This window comes from Dermacentor albipictus, chromosome 4, assembly GCF_038994185.2.
Source record: "Dermacentor albipictus isolate Rhodes 1998 colony chromosome 4, USDA_Dalb.pri_finalv2, whole genome shotgun sequence".
In the NCBI taxonomy this organism is placed as follows: domain Eukaryota; kingdom Metazoa; phylum Arthropoda; class Arachnida; order Ixodida; family Ixodidae; genus Dermacentor; species Dermacentor albipictus.
Window position 1 is genome coordinate 37,509,074 of NC_091824.1, and position 17,445 is coordinate 37,526,518.

Consider the following 17,445-nt stretch of genomic DNA (forward strand, 5'->3'; position numbering starts at 1 on the left):
ATTCTCAATAACTGGCGGCTCTTCTGAGTCTCTAAGGTGCGTTTCTGTAACCGCATACACCCCTATTTGTTCTCTATGTAACTGCTCCTCAATCTCTGCCCACTTTTCCTTTCTTCTGCCGCCCTGCATGTTTATGTAGCCTATTGCATGGCGAGCTCTTGTTCTTGCTTTCCTCCTTTTTCTCTTATCGACGGCGATGCTCTTCTGCTGTTCCCCTAGGGGACCTTCTTCATTACTACCTACTCTGACTCCCTGAGCGCCCGCGGGCCCCCTAAAAAAGCAACAGCGCGACCCCCAAGTCGCCAGCCCACTTCTCGTGCTAGCCTGTAATTGAAGTGGATCCCATCTCGTTTAAAACCACCACAACTTCTCACTTCCCTGTTTACTTCGACAACCTCGAAGCCTTTCTCTCGGCTCATTTTCCATATTGCCTAATTGGCAGCCATTACGGCTCTTTGTACGTGACTGTCACGCACAGGCACCTCCGGCACCGTGCACACCACGATCTGCACCTGAGGGGATAGCTCGCGCAAGTCGTCCACCCCCTTCGCCAAGCGCTGGGCTAGTCCTGGCCCTTTCCTGTTCAGGACGTCATTTAGCCCACCTGCTACTACGACAAGGTTGCGCACGTGGGCATTTTCCGTGAGCTTTTCTTTTGCTCGCTCCATGACAGAACCCAGTGTCTGCCCTGGAAATGTCCCTACCGCCACTCTTTTGTCGCCTTTCACCCTCTCCACAATTGCTTTTGAGCACCCAGCCATGTTTGAGTCGCCAGCGATAATCACCCTTTCACTCTCTCCTACCTGTCCCTGCTTCCCGGCTTCCTGTGGCTGCAGCGTCGCCTCACTCGGGGCGTGTTGCGCTGCTTCGCTATAGCTACGCCGATTCACCGGCGGCGAGCTGGCGACCGCTTGCTTTGGCTCCCTGCCTCCCACTTCGCCCTCGCTTTGGCGTCCTGACCCGACATTATCCGCTGCCCGAGTCTCAAGAGCGTCGAGCCGCCGTTGCAGTTCGGCGCTCCTTTCTTTCGCCTCCCCAAGCTCGGCCACAGTCCTCACCAACTGCGCGGCCTGGGCCGCCTCCACCTTGACGAAATTTTCAACCTTCGCCTGCAGTGCTACCCGCTTCTCCTGCTCCTCCCTCAGGCTTGCCTTAAGCTCTTCAAACTTAGCCGCCCAATTCCCTTCCAGTTTTTGGACGGCTTCCTTGACGCCCTCGCACGACCTGCACGTGAAGCTAGACCCCACTGCTTCTGCTAAATCCTGGAATTCAGTCTCGTCGAGGAAGCACCAGCGCAGGCACTCGTCGCACTGCACTTGCTCCCCGTTCCCCGCGGCCTTCACGTTTTTCGATTTCATCGCTTGCTCGGGTCCCTAGGCCCAACGAGCACGTTCGCCGAATCACTCACGCAAACCCGACCTCGACCGCTATCCCAAACAAAAACAAAGAATTATCACTCCCTACTCCATGTAAAAATCCGAAGAGCTAGCTGAAAAAACTACCCCCTAGGCCTAACGGGGGAGCCGCCAGACCTAGACAAAGCCGGTACGTTTCCTACTCCTACCAAAAATTCAAAATTTGCGCCCCTACTCCATGCAAAAGAAAACACTTCAAAACACTAGCTAATAAAGAAAAAAGAGCACTTAGCTACGAACGAAGTCGCTGAACCCTCGTCCACAGGAGCGTCCGCGAGCCACGTCCAACACGTCTCGTCTCCGGACGCGCAGCGCGCGCTGCCCCCTGGTGCCGCACTCTGTGAGCGCGGAGAACCGAACAGAATCGGTTTCGTTTTCGCATTTGTGCTCTAGTTACTGGAACTGCAATATAATTGCTTGACAATTAATTGAATTCTAAAAGAGGAGAACGCTTTCTCTCCCACAAGTTAGTGCGTTTTATACAAAGGGAGAGAGAATTCAAAAGGCAGAAAGGCAGGGAGGTCAACCAAAGCATTCGCTACTGGCGATTGCAAACCCCTGTGCTACAATGAAGTGCAAAGCAGTGCACTGCGATGCGTCCATAAGCTCGAGTACAGTGATAATTTGGGCGGGTTGGTGCATGTAATGAACGGGTAAATAATGAGTTGTGTCATAACATTACCCATGCATAAAGCACGTGGAACTAATGGTGTTGCATTCTAGGTCAAAAAGAAATAAAGCTTGAATCGTTATATCTCGACACAAGGCATTCTTTCTTTCCGAAATATTTTTTTCTTCTTTTTGACAGTATACACAGTACTAGCACGGTAATAGGTCCTTCATCTTCAGTCACCTTCCAGTAGTTTACATACATGTCGGTGCATGTTCGCGTTCTTTATTCTATCGTACAAGAACGAGCGCGCTTACCGGTCTTGTTTCAAGATGAAGCGCCAAATGTTTGCGATTACATCTTACCGCAAGAATTAACACATGAACAGTGAAGATTATGCGTAATCGATTTGTCTCAATGAATGGGCAGTTATTGTCAGAGACGAGATATTTTGTAAATATCATGGGAATGAGTTCAACCAACTACATTGCAGTTCAGCAGTGCCCTTTGACACTTGGGTTAATTGCTTGCCGCATTCGAAAATTTCCTCCGACCATTGTACTTGGATCTATAGGCCGCCAGTCCCCTTCGAGACCATTTATTGCCAAATGTAAACGCAGTTACGGTCATTATACCACTCCCTGCGTTTCGGTACTGATTTAGAGTGCGCACAATTTTTGGCGTATAGAGCACCAATGTCATTCCCAGTGCACCAGCACCTGAGTGCCGCAAGCTTGTTTACGTATGCACGTATGTCCCCGGCTCTTCATTCACTTAAACATATATGCTGCGTTATTAACTACAAAACTCTTAATTTGAGAACATTGCGAGAACACGCATTATTTGCGCCTATGATCAGCGTTACTAAGCCCATATGCGCGGCAAACTGCGACCGGAATAAAAGATGCGTATATATATTTATACGATCTGTTATTGCAGCTTTTGGTAGAAGGCTAGCTCTCACATTTTGTACGCAACTTCATAATGCGTACAGTTTGCGTGCTCAATAAAGTATTGTTAGCTGAAACTTTACGAGTACGAGCGCTCATTCAGACAGCTTAAATTTTCTCACAATATACGGACGTTCACATAACAAAAATACGGAATACTCTCTGTTTCGTCCAAAACAGTGTATAGCCGTTATATGATTACAGTGAAAATGTCCGTAAAGCTGAATACGGAGAGCACTTTACGTATATTAACGGCAGATTTTGCCGTATTTTTGAAATATGACATACTTTCCGTATTTTTATCTGCAGTGCTCCGTATAATGACAGAGATCCCCCGTAAAATTACGGAAATTTTTTACAGTGTAGTTTCGCGAAACGCCGTCCATACCATCGCACCGCGCTCCCGTCTGGCGGCCTGCCAGCATCAAGTGACACAACCCAAAGGCAGGTTAGTAAGGTCGTCTAAGACGTTTTAATTCGCTCGATGTGTTCTTCAAACATCGTAGAGGAGACTATGACGTCGTCTAACTACACGAGGCAAGATTTCACTTCAGGCCAGATAAGACAGTGTTCATCATTCGTTGAAAAGTGGCGGGTGCTGAACACAGGCAGAATGGCAGGACCTTCAACTTGTATGGTCCGTCTGGTGTTATAAAGACAGTCGTTTCACAGTCGCGCTTATCCATTTCAATCTACCTGTAGCCGCTTCGCAAGTCCATGCACGAAGAATAGCAGGCATTCCGGAGAATATCTAAGGTGTCTCGATGCGGGGCAGTGGTTAAACGCCTTTATTTGTGATGTGGTTGAGTATGCTGTACTCCACAGATAAGGGCAGGTTACCGTCTTTCTTTTTCAGAAACGCAACCGCTGATGCCCGCGGTCTAGTTGAAGGTTGTATAAAGTCGTCTTCGAGCAATTGCTTGACTTGGCTACGAATGCCATCTTGCTCCTTTTGGCAAACCCGTTAGGCATGTTGGTGTACAGGTCTCACTGTGGGATCGGTGAAGATTCGGTGTTTCGTGAGCGGAGCCGGTTGTACTCTGTGTGTTCAAGCAATACAATCTTTGAACAAGCACAAAAGACAGAGGAGACGCTCCTTCTGTTCCGGTGCCAAGTTCTGGCTGGCATCGATGGCACTGACGGTCGTCACGTCATAGATACTGCTTACTGACAATATCACGTGGGAATAGAGGTTGCTGAATCACTGTTGCTTCACCTCACTGGGGTGTAGGGCGGTAACGTGTTTGTTTGTACACAAGGAAGTGAGGAAGAAATCGTGAAGGTAGCTTCGCGTCTGGCGTACGGTAAGGGAGGGTCCTTGAATACTTGACTAAGGACACCTCAGCTATTAATTATTGGGAACGACTCAAGGTGTGGTAAATAAACTGAGATTTCTTTACCAAGAAAAATAACGTCGAAGGCTCGACGTGTTTATTTTGATAGTGCGCCGCGAACTTGTCCAGAGAGCTTGGAGCAGCTTATCACAATTAAAATTTTTTTTTCCGTTGCACTTCACAATGAAGATGCGTAGCGTTTACTCAACAAGTATTTGAATACACAGATGGTCAGTCAATCTGAAGCAAATGATGTAACACAGACATGCACATTTCGTTTCATATTTCTGATTTGAAATAGTTTAATGAACTCGAGAAAAGTTTTCTGTTTGCAACCGAAAGTGCACCCGCTCATTGCCAAAATAGAAAATGTTGAAGAGCCGCAGAAAATAAATTTAATTCACCTCTCCAAACTGCGTCATTTCTATAGATTCGAAAGACATACGGAATTTTAGATACCTATATAAATTTTGGTTTTTCGACCTTTTTACTTTTTCAGAGACTTATAAAGAATTCGTTGCGACGATAGCATGCTTGAAAGCTACTAATACTAATACGCGTGCGCGACAAACTGCCTCATGTTTCATATCTCGTTTCCGAATTAACTATAGTTTACAAGCACTTCATGTCAACTTGCCATTAATTTTAAATGAATTTCGAGAAACGACTGCTACGCACCGGCAATTGGGCCGAACGTTTGTTACATGTCGTGGACAACAGCTTTCACGTTTCGATTATTGGAATGAGACGTTTATGGCTCATTTATATACTGTTTTTCTCTTTTTTCCCTTAGTAGATATTATTCTGTCTTATCCAATTTTTCGCGATATGGTCTCTAGAATTTCCGTTCTTGTATCCTTCATAGTTAATTTGACTTGGTTAATTTCAGCTACAAATACTTTTTGTGAGTTTAGAGTAGGTATATTACGATGATAAATTTGTTTATACTTCGTTAGCATTTGATGTGCTTCATTTTGTAAATCTGTTATCTTCGTAAGTACGAACATCCGTGGTAATTGTGGCATGTTTGCTTTCATTTTCGCGGCTGTATAATTGTAGAAGGAACATCGCATGCTGCTATGCTATTTGCCATAATGCGTACGGAGAAAGACGAATAGAATTTACAGGAGCGAAAATTTGGAACTCGTTGCCAATTGAAGTAAAGCAAGCTAGGAATTTCAAACTGACATGCAAGAAACATTTTTTGGGAATGGAAGCAAGGCTACAAAGTTAGTTTTTCTTCAATGTGTTTGTGATTGCAGTCCTATATGTTATTTTGTATTGGACCGCTTACTAGCCTCATTGGCTATCGGTCCAAATATCTGTGTATACATTTTGTTTGTGTTACTCAATAAAGACTTCTTGATTTTTGATTCTATTGTTACAGTCTTCGAGGACCCAGTCACGCTGCCCTGAGCGGCGTTTAGCTCTCAAGACCACCCAGATTTTCTGAATAAATAAAGATTGTTTTACTGAATCTTAGGAGCCATGTTTTTCGCAGCGGTCACGTAGCAACGCGATTACGGAAGCAGAAATTTTAAAACAAAGCTGGTGCTACTCTATCTTCAAGTTGAGTACCAAAACGAAGCAGAATGGGAAAGACGCTTGCCCAAATCAAGCTGAAAACTTAGATTTGTCAAAATCTTTCATCGCATACATGTCCTCGTGTTTCATTATGTATATGTCACCATGTTGTCAACAGACACAGGGTCAGCTGTATCGGAGAAAACAAATTTTAGGCTTTCAGTTTATAATGAGAAAAAAAAATCGTTTTTGGCTAAGTGTGGAGCTGGTGCAGATTTCTTGCAATGATAAAACACGAAGATGCAATGACAGTATAAATATTTTTTATACTTGCATGGTCGCGTAGCAACATGATTCTAACAACAAACATGTGGAAAGCGCTGCTTGTTACAGCTTCAGTGGCAAATCGAAAGAGGGAAGTGATGCCACTGTCTAACAAAGAGACATAAAACTGCGCACAGCGCGAAGGACAAGAACAAATAGTGACGACATACAGCGCAGTGCCTGTCGTTTAGTCCTTCGCGCTGTACGTGGTTTTAATTACCAACAACCAACGAGCCCTAGCCTCGACCATTGTCATGTGTAGAATCGTAAATACCCAAAGTTTCAAAAGTAGGACCATGTTTGCTGTCTGAACACGCATCAGACAAACTCTTGCTCGCTCTGAAATGCCGATGGTGAGAATCTTAACTTCGATGCAATAACAAAGTAAAACATTTTTTGACAAAAACAATCGAGCGATAAGAAATATGAATATTATACCAAACGTGATTATGTAGCAAAATATACCGAGCACTATTTGAAAACTTAGCGCTTCAGTTATTTATTTTCTTTAAAAAGGACACTTGCAAGTTCCGAAACCATTAAAGGGCGGAGCGAGGAGAAACTCTGCGCAATGCAATAAAAGCAAGAGGAAGAAATACAACAGACAGTTCGCATCATTAAAGTGGAAAGTTGGGCTAGTTGGTGAGTGATCATCATACCTTGCTGGTGAAGCAGCGCACTAACACGGACACAGTGAAGACAGCGAGTGTCGTCTTTTCCTGTTTGTCTTCACTGTGTCCGTGTCAGTGCGCTGCTTCACCAGCAAGGTATGAAGTTCGCATCATGTATGGGCTCTTATGAACTGCTCACTGTCGGTAATGGCTACGATGGAAGCCGGTAGGTGGTTTCATAGCATGCAGGTTTTCGGAATGAAAGAGTATTTTGTTGCATTGCAGTGACCATGAATAACGAGGCAGTAGCACAAGTGGGAGTTACAAATTTAACGCCTTATTGGGCGCGCTTGTGCTCAGAATGCAAGAGACACCTAAAGCACAAAGATAGCGGCGAGCACAGCAGTCGGTCTATGAAATTCAAGCTAGAGCTCGAGTTACTCGGCTATTTCCACGACAGTCACCGTAGATTGCAGCACTATCGCTGGAGCTCACGTGCGTTCCAAATTTATAACACTATGCGAGTCACGCAAGCGCCTCATTAGACGCGGTTGCCTCGCTATAGATTCAGCGAGAGGATCGGAGGAAATTGCGATACAAGAAGGCGCGTGCTGCACTAAGCGGTAGCTTCATAACATTTGTGAGCCTGCAGAGAACGGCAACAGAAAAAAAAAGACATGAACAAGTACGAGAGTTAGTATAAGTTAGTGGGGCATGGAGAGCACACCTAGCCAAACGCGCCATCAGAGAAAGACCGGGCTTTGATGGGAAAAGAGGAGGAGGAGGAGAAATAAACTTTATTTGTGCACAGCTGATTTGAGACCTAGGCCTCTACCTAAATGACGGTCTCGAGCCCTTGGGCCCTGGTGGCATCTTCGGCCTGCTGGATTGCCTTGAGTTGGTCTTCCGGTGCACAGCTGAGCAACGCGGTCTCCCACTGCTCTCTGGTCTTAATTATTTTATTCTGTATGGGTGTTCGAGGACAAGCCCAAACCATATGTTGTAGGTCCGCCTTTTCTTCACGGAATCTACATCTATCCGTGTAAAGGTCCGGGTAGTAGCGGTGGTAGGCCACCGGGTTCGGAAATGTATCTGTTTGTAAAAGGCGCCATGCCGTCGCTTGCCGTCTATTTAACGAGGAGTGTGCCGGGGGGAAATGGGCCCTTCCCAGTGGCGTAGCAACAGGGGGGGCCGGGGGGCCGTGGGCCCCGTTGCAAGGGGCCAGTAAGGCGGGGGGGGTGTCATATACGTCTGAAGACACCCCACTTTCCGCCGGCTACACTCGGGGGGGGGGGGGTGACCGAAGACCTGCGGGCCCCGGGTGCCAGACGACCTAGCTACGCCACTGGCCCTTCCCAATTTATAGTGTTTGGTGATCTCGTTAAAGCTGGTCATCCGGTCTCTCTCCGTTCCCAGTATTTGTTGCGTGTCACCTGCTCGGCCTGTCAGTTCTCGAGCCAGGTTGTGCGCTATTTCGTTCCCGGGAAGGGAGGAGTGTGCGGGTGCCCATATAATGTGAATGTCGCGATCTTCACGAAAGTTGTTTAAAATTCTCAGTGCTTCCCGCGAGATTCTTCCTTTTGCATAGTTCTTGACGGCTGTCTTGCAGTCGCTTACTACGATGTTAGCTTCCGTGGAGGCTATTGCCAGTGCTAAGGCAGCTTCCTCCGCCACCTCTGCCTTCCATGTTTTTACCGTCCCACTAACTCTGCAGTCACCCTCTAGACTCGTAGCAATTATCGACATGCTCTGTCCATTTGCGTATTCCGCCGCGTCCACATAGACCACGCCCCTGGCACTACGGAATCTTTTGTGGAGGGCTCTCGCTCGTGCGTTTCTTCGATCACGGTGAAACTCCGGGTGCATGTTTCTGGGGATTGGGGGTATTGATAGATGTTCCCTTATTTTCCTTGGGATGTTTCTCCGCACTCTGTGCTGTGCTTCGTAGGTAATTCCGATGTTATTTAAGATATGTGCCTCCCCGTCAAACTCTTTGTAAGCCTTTCATAATGCGCTACTCTCTGGGCCTCAATAAGTTCGTCTAATGCGTTGTGCACGCCGAGCGCCAAGAATTTATTGTTTGACGTATTTGCCGGAAGTCCCAAGGCTTGCTTATACGCCCTTCTAATAATGCAGTCTATCTTGCCTTTCTCCGCAGCGTAGAGCTTGAGGTAAGGAACTACATATACAATACGACTGATTACGAATGTTTCTATTAATCGGATGAGATTGTGCTCTTTCATGCCATAGTGCCTGTTGGATATCCGCTTTATTAGTCTGATTGCTTGTTGAACACTATTGTCAAGTAGTCTAATGGTTTCTCCGTTATGGCCGTTTTCAGATATGCGGAGTCCCAGTATTCTCAGGCTCTCCACTATCGGTGTCGTTGTGCCTTCTACTGTGACCACAATGCCCGGCCTTTCCCTAATGTTTTTTCGACCCCGGCATGTGGGCCAATAGAGCAGAAGTTCTGACTTTTGCGAGGAGCATCTCAGTCCCTTGTGTTTGATGTAGTCTTCCATCGTGTTTACTGCTGTTTGAAGGATCTCTTCCACATGCCCATCGCTTCCACCCGCCACCCAAAGGGTGATGTCGTCCGCGTAGAGGCTGTGTCCGAGTCCTTCTATCTTTTCGAGTCTCGCAGGAAGACCGATCATTGCCACGTTGAATAGAAAGGGAGATAGGACTGAACCCTGCGGGGTACCCCTATTACCTAGCTTTAGCGCGTCCGATTTGGATTCTCCAATTGAAATATTTGCGGTACGATCTGTCAAGAAGTCTTTGGTGTACGCGTATGTTTTACGTCCTACATCCAGCTTTTGGAGATTTTGTAGTATGGCCTTGTGCGTAACGGTGTCAAAGGCCTTAGTTATATCGAGACCTAGTATTGCCTTAGTGTCTAGACTTTTCTCACCCGCATCTACGATCTGATGTTTTAGTTTGAGCATAATATCCTGCGTCGATAACTTTGGTCAAAATCCAACCATGGTATGTGGGTAAAGTCCTCCATCATCCATGTATCTCGTGAGACGTGTGAGAACCACATGTTCCATGAGTTTACCGACGCAGGATGTGAGTGACATGGGCCTTAAGTTCGTCAGTTGTGGTTTCTTTCCAGGCTTTGGTATAAAAATGATTCCAGGCTTTGGTATAAAAATGAAAGGATCATCTTATTACTCACCCTTCATACATTTCATCCCGTTTCGATCACATGTTTAAAGTTGGTGTTCCATATTTTAGAACAAAGATGTGTCACGGTTCTTTTATTCCTAAAACCAGCGCCGACTGGAACGACCTTCCTCCCTCCATCGCTGCCATTTCTGACGTTGGCAATTTCAAGACTGCTGTATTTTCTACCGTTTTGTAATACCTATTATTGTATAATTATGTACTTTTTTTCTCACTTACCACTCCTTTCTGTAATGCCTTCGGGCCAGGAAAGTATCCGAAATAAATAAATAAATAAATAAATAAATAAGTGTTCCACTTGACACAATTTCACAGTGCGCATTTGTGATATAGAGGTCAAGTAGGCTCGATGTTCTAACAGTGATCCGGGTTGGTTCATTTATGACATATTTAAATCCGCTAGATGCGAGAATTGGCTGAAAATCACTACTAATGCTGGGAACAGATACCAAAGCTATGTTCAGGTCACCGCTTAGAAACAGTACATATTTGTTTTGGGACACAAATTTTGACATTTCCTCAAAAAAATCAAGGTAAACTTGACACCGAGCGTCAGGATGCTGGTAGACCACTTATATAATCCTGGAGCCGTTTTGTACAGTTAATATTTCGAAATTACCATTCGAGGCAAAGAATTCCTTCAGAATTCGCAATTCGTGAGGGCAACTAACCAACAGCAACACGCCACCACCCCGGCGTTGCTGACGGTTTAGCACGAAGGTTTGATAACTAGTACGCGTAAACGGAACGTTTTGTCGTAAGTAGCAAGTTTCCGAGACCATTATGGCGTCAAAGTGAACACCAGTAGAATCAATGAGCAAATCGATATCATCATGCTTATTTTCCAATGATCGCGCATTTGAGATGAAGGAAGGCTGGGGAGTTTTTGTTTCGCAGTGTTTTTAGGTTTGTCGGCGCAACAGCCATCTTGGCGCAACAGCAAAATAAGACATAAGCTTGGGATTGAAAGAGATTGCTCTGAAAGGCTTATCACCGCTTTTTGGCATTGCTTGTCATGAGCTGTACGTCATCGGCGCTGATAAGCCGAAGCACAGGGGAGCCATCTTCTCGACGTGCGAAGACTTCCCGGTTTTTGGTCAATACGTGCTTCCACCCCACCTTCCTCTTTTTTGCTGTTGCAGCGCCAAGTATCTGCTTGCTTTTTCGGGTGAGATGCTCCTTAATGTACACGGAATTTACTTTCCCGGGACTCAGCACAGCAGTCGTGATCCGCATTTTCTTTACTTTCGTAAGGACTGCATTACGCTTTCCTCGCCTCACGAACCACACGACAATGTTTTTTTTCATTTCCCTTTCCGGTTGGTACTTTATGACAAGCATCAATGTGACTTTCGGTCACTGGCTCAACGATAAACTCAGCCAACTTCGCGACGGCTTCAAGTGGCTCATAGTCTGCAGAGACGCCCTTAGTTTCAATGTTGTTTGTTCGAGAATAGCGTTCAAGGTCATCAGTTCGGTGGGTTCACCTGCAGTTTTCCTCCTGCAGAGTTGGGTTGCTAGTCTTAAATGACTTAATTTCTTTCGTAAGTTATTTGACCTCCCTGTGACATTCGGCGACACTATCGCAGGTTTCGCTACAGTACTGAACACTTTTCTTAAGCGCTTTAATTCAGCAAGAAGCTCCTTTCTTTCCTTTATTTATCAACTGTTGCCGTGAACTGTCGAGGTCCCCTGTATCCTCGCCTTTTCCCTTCGGGGGCGGAATTTCTTAAAAGGGAAGCTGCTAACACACCTGAAAACAGGTAATACAGACACACACACAAAAAAACGACGACCAGTACAACAGGTGTGTTCTGCGGCAGCGCGAAAGGAAATAGGTGTGAAAAACACGTACAGAAAACTTTACTTACCTGCAAAAATCAGGAAATTCAATGCGCGTGACCGTATTGCACCACTGCCGAACTAAGCGTCTCTGGCATTAGCAGGGTCTTTTAGCATTAGCAGGCCAGGCTGATGTTGGCGCATGCTCGATAGAAGGTCCAGGCTAATAGCAATCGGCGAGGACAATTTCTTTCTTGATAGATTGGGATCCGCCCCTTGGCCGTGCAGTCTTGTCCAGCACAGAAAACACCTTTTCGATGCAGCTTCCAGCCACGGTATAATTAAGCTGCTAAAAGCAGGAAACTCAATGCGCGTGACAGTGCCGCACCACTGCCTAACTGTTGCTTATTGCTTCTTATGTGGGAGACCGCTATTGCAGAGGACATGGCCGTTAGTCAGCACTGTATAAGCCTCACCAGTTCTTCTAATCTCGCTAAGGCCAATGCTATCCCAAACAGCATGTCAGTTTCTCAAAGAGTCCTGCATAGCTAGCCTTACTCGACAGAGTTCCGTTGTTCTAGGTTGCCAGGATCACTTTCCACAGGCGGCCTGTCCGGGTCCTGAGATTCTTGCCTCCCTCGACAGCTGACACTTTAGCCTAGCCCTACTATATGCTATTACGAATTGGGGCAGCCGCATACTTTCGGTGTGAATATTCAACTGCAGATGTGAGTGGCTTTCATCATCGGAATAAGTCAACATGGTGGCATCTGTATCTTGGCTGCAACGGCTCAAGACGAAGAGAAATAAGCTCTTCTGGAAGCAGAAAGCACCGACGCCTTTGTCTCCTATATAAGCTGTTGAACGAATCTCACTTCAGGTGATTTAATTGCGAAATAAAAACTAAGGCTAGATATAAAATTCGAAGATGATAATTTTGTTGTGACCGCAACTCATGACTGCGCGCCACCTGCTACCGTGGCTTCGTCTGACAGTGGCGTCAACCTTATCATTCAGTTTCTTGAAGTGCAACAGGAAGAGAACAGGCACCAAAATGAATTAATGCGTTTTATTGTAAACGCTACTGAAAGAGGAATATGCAGACCGGGTCTTGAACACGTGAAGCCAGACATGTTTGATAGAGTCCAGTAGTCCCGAACCCTGGTCAACATTCCATGAATATGCGGGCGATGCAAATTGCTCGCATGGGGATGAAGATAAAGTAAAAAAAAAACATGCCTCTATTCCTATCGGGCATAACCAAGGGTTGCGGCCAACGCTCAAAGCAACAAACCATGAACGGAGTGGGCGAAAATTTTTCTTAGCTCTTTTTGTAAAAACAGGGCATTAATTATGGGATAAACCTATCGCAATGGATTACAGATCTGGATCTGCACTTAGCTATTTTTATGAGGAATGGGGGTTACTTCAGCTTGCTTGAGAAATCCGTTTTTCCGCTCCTCATTCGTGGTTTGAGTCCTGACCTTCAGAAGCAAATACAAGTAAGAGCGCCCCAAACGGTTGAATAACTTCTCCAGAGAATGCGAAAAGTTTGCCTTCAAGACTCAGGACCCACGTGGCAAACTATTATACCTTGTGCAAATAGCCTATTTACCACATGAGCTGATGGAAAACGCCCGATTGCAAGCTGGAAGTCCACCGATACTCATGCGTGCTTTCTGACATACCAAGGAAGCTCAAGCGAACACGAAGAGCCAGATACGACAAGAAACTAAATATAGAGGGCCTTGGTTTCCGCCCGACGACACCACGAGAAGCAGTTTATTTGTTGCATGCAAGCCTCTTGTACATATCTGTTTTGTTGATGGATGATGAGCATCACAATTATAAGTACCAGTATTATTGAGAGCAAGAAAGTACAACAGGGGCGCCCTGTAGAAATACACGGAAACGATAAAAGCCGATATTTTCACGATAAATGGACATGTGTAACCATGTCGTGTCTCGGCAACAGTGCTGCTAGGCAGGCGCCAGTCATCGACGGAGTGCGCTATAAATTACTCCTATCACGCCCAGCCATCAGTGCACTTCTTAAGTCTAATGGAGTGGAGAAGTAATCACAGAAGGAAGTCGCCACAGTCTCAGCGCTCCTTCAGCTTCTTCGTAGAGCCTGAGGAAGCATCTCTGGTGAAGATGTTCAGATTCTTCAGCCGGAATTGCTATGCTTGAAGAGATACCCCAAGGCAACTACAAAGTGTGAGATCGCATTTAGGTTAGGCCACACAACAGTGGTAAGAAAAAGCCCTATATTATGTCACGGCAGAAGGCATTGTGGCTGAGGAGCGAGCTTAAAAAGATGTTGGATGCAAAGAACATTCGTCAATCCATGTCTACTTTCACATCGCCCATCATTTCTGCACCGAAGCAAGGTGTAAGCCACCGAGTCTGCACACACTTCAGGCAAATTACCGTAGGTTATCGTCTTTCTTTTTCACAAATAGAACCGCTGATGCCCACGGATGGTCTAGTTGAAGGTTGCATATAATATTCTTCGAGCTATTGCTTGACTTGGCTACGAATGCCATCTTGCTCCTTTTGGAAAACGCGTTGGGCACGTCGGTGCACAGGTGTCACTGTCGGATCAGTGAAAATTCGGTGTCTCGTGAGCGGAGTCGGTTTTACTCGATGTGTTGAGGCAAAACTATCTTTGAACAAGCACAAAAAGCCTAGGAGACGCTCCTTCTGTGCCAGCGCCAGGATCGGGCTGACATCTATGGCACTGACGGCTGTCACATCATAGATACCGGTCGCTGACAGTTCCTTTCACGTGGGAATACAGGTTGCTGAATCACTAGTGCATAACCTCACTGGGGTGTAGTCAAGTAACGCGTAGGTGTATACAGAAGCAAGTGAGGAACAAATCGTGAAGTTAGTTTCACGTCTGCCGTACGGTAAGGGAGGGTCGTACTAAGGACGCCTCATCAACGAAATATTCGGAATCGACGCAAGGTGTCCTATCTACAACTGAGGTTTCTTTACCAAGAAAAATAACATTTATGGGTCGATGTGCTTACTTTGATAGCGCGCCGTCAGCTTGTACAAAAAGCTTGGAGCAGCTTATCACAATAAAAAAAATGTTTCTTGCTTTACACTTCGCATTTCACAATGAAGATGCGTACGATTACTCAACATGTATAGGCATACGCACGGGGTCCGTCAATCGGAAGGAAATTATGTAATGCAGTCAAGCGCATTAAGTCTCATATTTTTATATTTGAAATAGTTTAGTGAACTTGAGATAATTTGTCTTTTTGCAGCCGAAAGTCCATGTGATAACTGCCAAAATACAAAATGTTGAAGTCTCAGAGAACAAATTTAAAGGCTTCTCCAAGCGGCATCATTATTGGAATAAAAAAAAAACATACTCAATTTGTAAATACCTGTAAATTTTCCGGTTTTATAACCTTTTTACTTGTCAGTCACTGATAAGGAATGCCTTGCGACGATAGCATGCCTAAAAGATAATAACACTAATACACGTACGCGACAAGATTCCTCATGGTACTTACCTCGTTTACGAATGAACTGCAATTTACAAACCCTCCATTTCAACTTACGATCAACTTTGAATGAATTTACAGAAACGACTGCTACGCACGGACAACTGTGCCAACAGTTTGTATACATGTGAACAATAGCTTTCAGGTTTCGATTATTGCACTCAGACATTTATGCCTTAGTTATATATTGCTTTTACCTTGTTTGGCTTAGTAGATATTTTTCTGTTTTATCAACTGTTAAGCCATATTTCTCTTGAATTTCCGTTCTTTTGAGCTTCATCGTTAATTTTACTTGTTTGTAGAATGATTATAGGAGGAACGTCACACGCGGCCAATGGAACCGTCTTCGTGCACCTTTTCATGCTGCCTGGCTTTTAGCCTTCAAGACCATTCAGACTTTTCATTTAAATAAAGATTTATTGATTGATATTTGGAGCCATGTTTTTCGCAGTGGTCACGTAGCAACGTGATTACGGAAGCAGAAATGTGAAAACAAAGCTGGCGCCACTCTATTCTCAAGTTGAGTACCAAAACAAAACAGAATAGGAGCCAGGCACGTCCAAAGAGAACTGCAAACTTATGATTGTCAAAATCTTTCATCAGATACATGTCCCCGTGTTTCAATAAATATATGTCACCATGTTGTCAACAAACGCAGAGCAAGCTGTATCCGAGACAACAATTTCTTTCTCAGCTTTCCAGATTATAATGAGAGAAAGAAATCATTTTTGGCTAAGTGCACATGTGGGGGAGATTTCTTGAAATGATAAAGCACGAAGATGCAGCGGCAGTAGAAATATTTTTTAGGGTTGCGTGGTCGCATAGCAACGTGATTCTAACAACAAACATGGGTAAAGCGTTGCTTTTTACAGCTTCAGTGGCAAGTCGAAAGAGGGAAGCGATACGACTGTCTCACATAGAGACATACAACCACGTACAGCGCGATGGACGAGAAATATTAGTGACGACACAGAGCGCTGTGCTTGTCATTTTAATTAGCTCTAGCCCTTCGTATTGTACTTGGTTTTCATTACGAACAACCAACGAGCCCGAGCCTCCATCATTGTCACATATAGAATCGTACACACACAAAGTTTCAAAAGTAGGACCATGTTTATAGTCTGTGCATACATCAGACAAACTCCTGCTCGCTCTCTGACCCCGACTATGAGAATCTTAACCTCGAAGAAAAAACAACGTAAAACGTCATTTCACAAGAAGAATCGAACGATAAGGAAGATAAATTTTATATCAAATGTGATTATATAGGAAAAATACCAAGCACTATCTCAAAACTTAGCGCTTCAGTTATTCATTTTCTTTAACAAGGACACTTGCAAGGTCCGAAGGCATTACAGGACGTAGTGGGGAGAAACTCTACCTAGTGCAATAAAGGGAAGAGGAAAAAAATACAACAGACATTTCGCATCAGACATAGGGACTGTAAGGGATCGAGTACCTTGTTGCTTTCAAGAAAATGAATTAGGCGATGGTTAATCATTTTCTAAAAATGTTTGCATAGGCAAATTTTCAGAGCTATAGGCCAATAGATGTAGGGTGAGGTAGGGCCCTTGCCCTCTTTGAGGACATGGATTACGATTGCTTCTTACCAGGCGAACGGATGTAGCCGGCTGAAAACATGGAATTGAAGAGTGACAGCAGTGTTTTCTTTTTTTTTCACGGTGTAAGTGTCTGATACTCTCATACATTATTTTGGCACTTCATGAAGCGGACTTGTTGCAACAATTCAGTGAGGCCTTGAACTCAGCCACCTTAAATGGACGATTGTATTGGCAGCTGACTCTGACACAGAGCCTGCTGTTGTCCTTGTTGCTGGTATTTTAGGGATGTATATACGTAATGAGATGTACTGGAAATGTGCTTCTAGGCAATCAGCCTGGTTATCAAGAGCGTATGCTTGTGATGGAGGATTAGTTTTGTGGCCTTTTATTTTGTTTCCCCTGTTCCAGGCTTTCCTTTCGCTTGTATAAGAATTAATGCAGGAGATATATTCTTTCCAACTGTCCCTTTTGGCACGACGGTGCATTATTCCACCTTCTCATTTTTTCTTAAAGCTGATAAGGGTTTTTGTTGTTGAAGAGACACAGAAGTGATTCCAAGCATTATTTTGTTTCTTTCGTGCGTCCTTATATACATCGTTCCTCCAGGGAACACATCGTGTAAT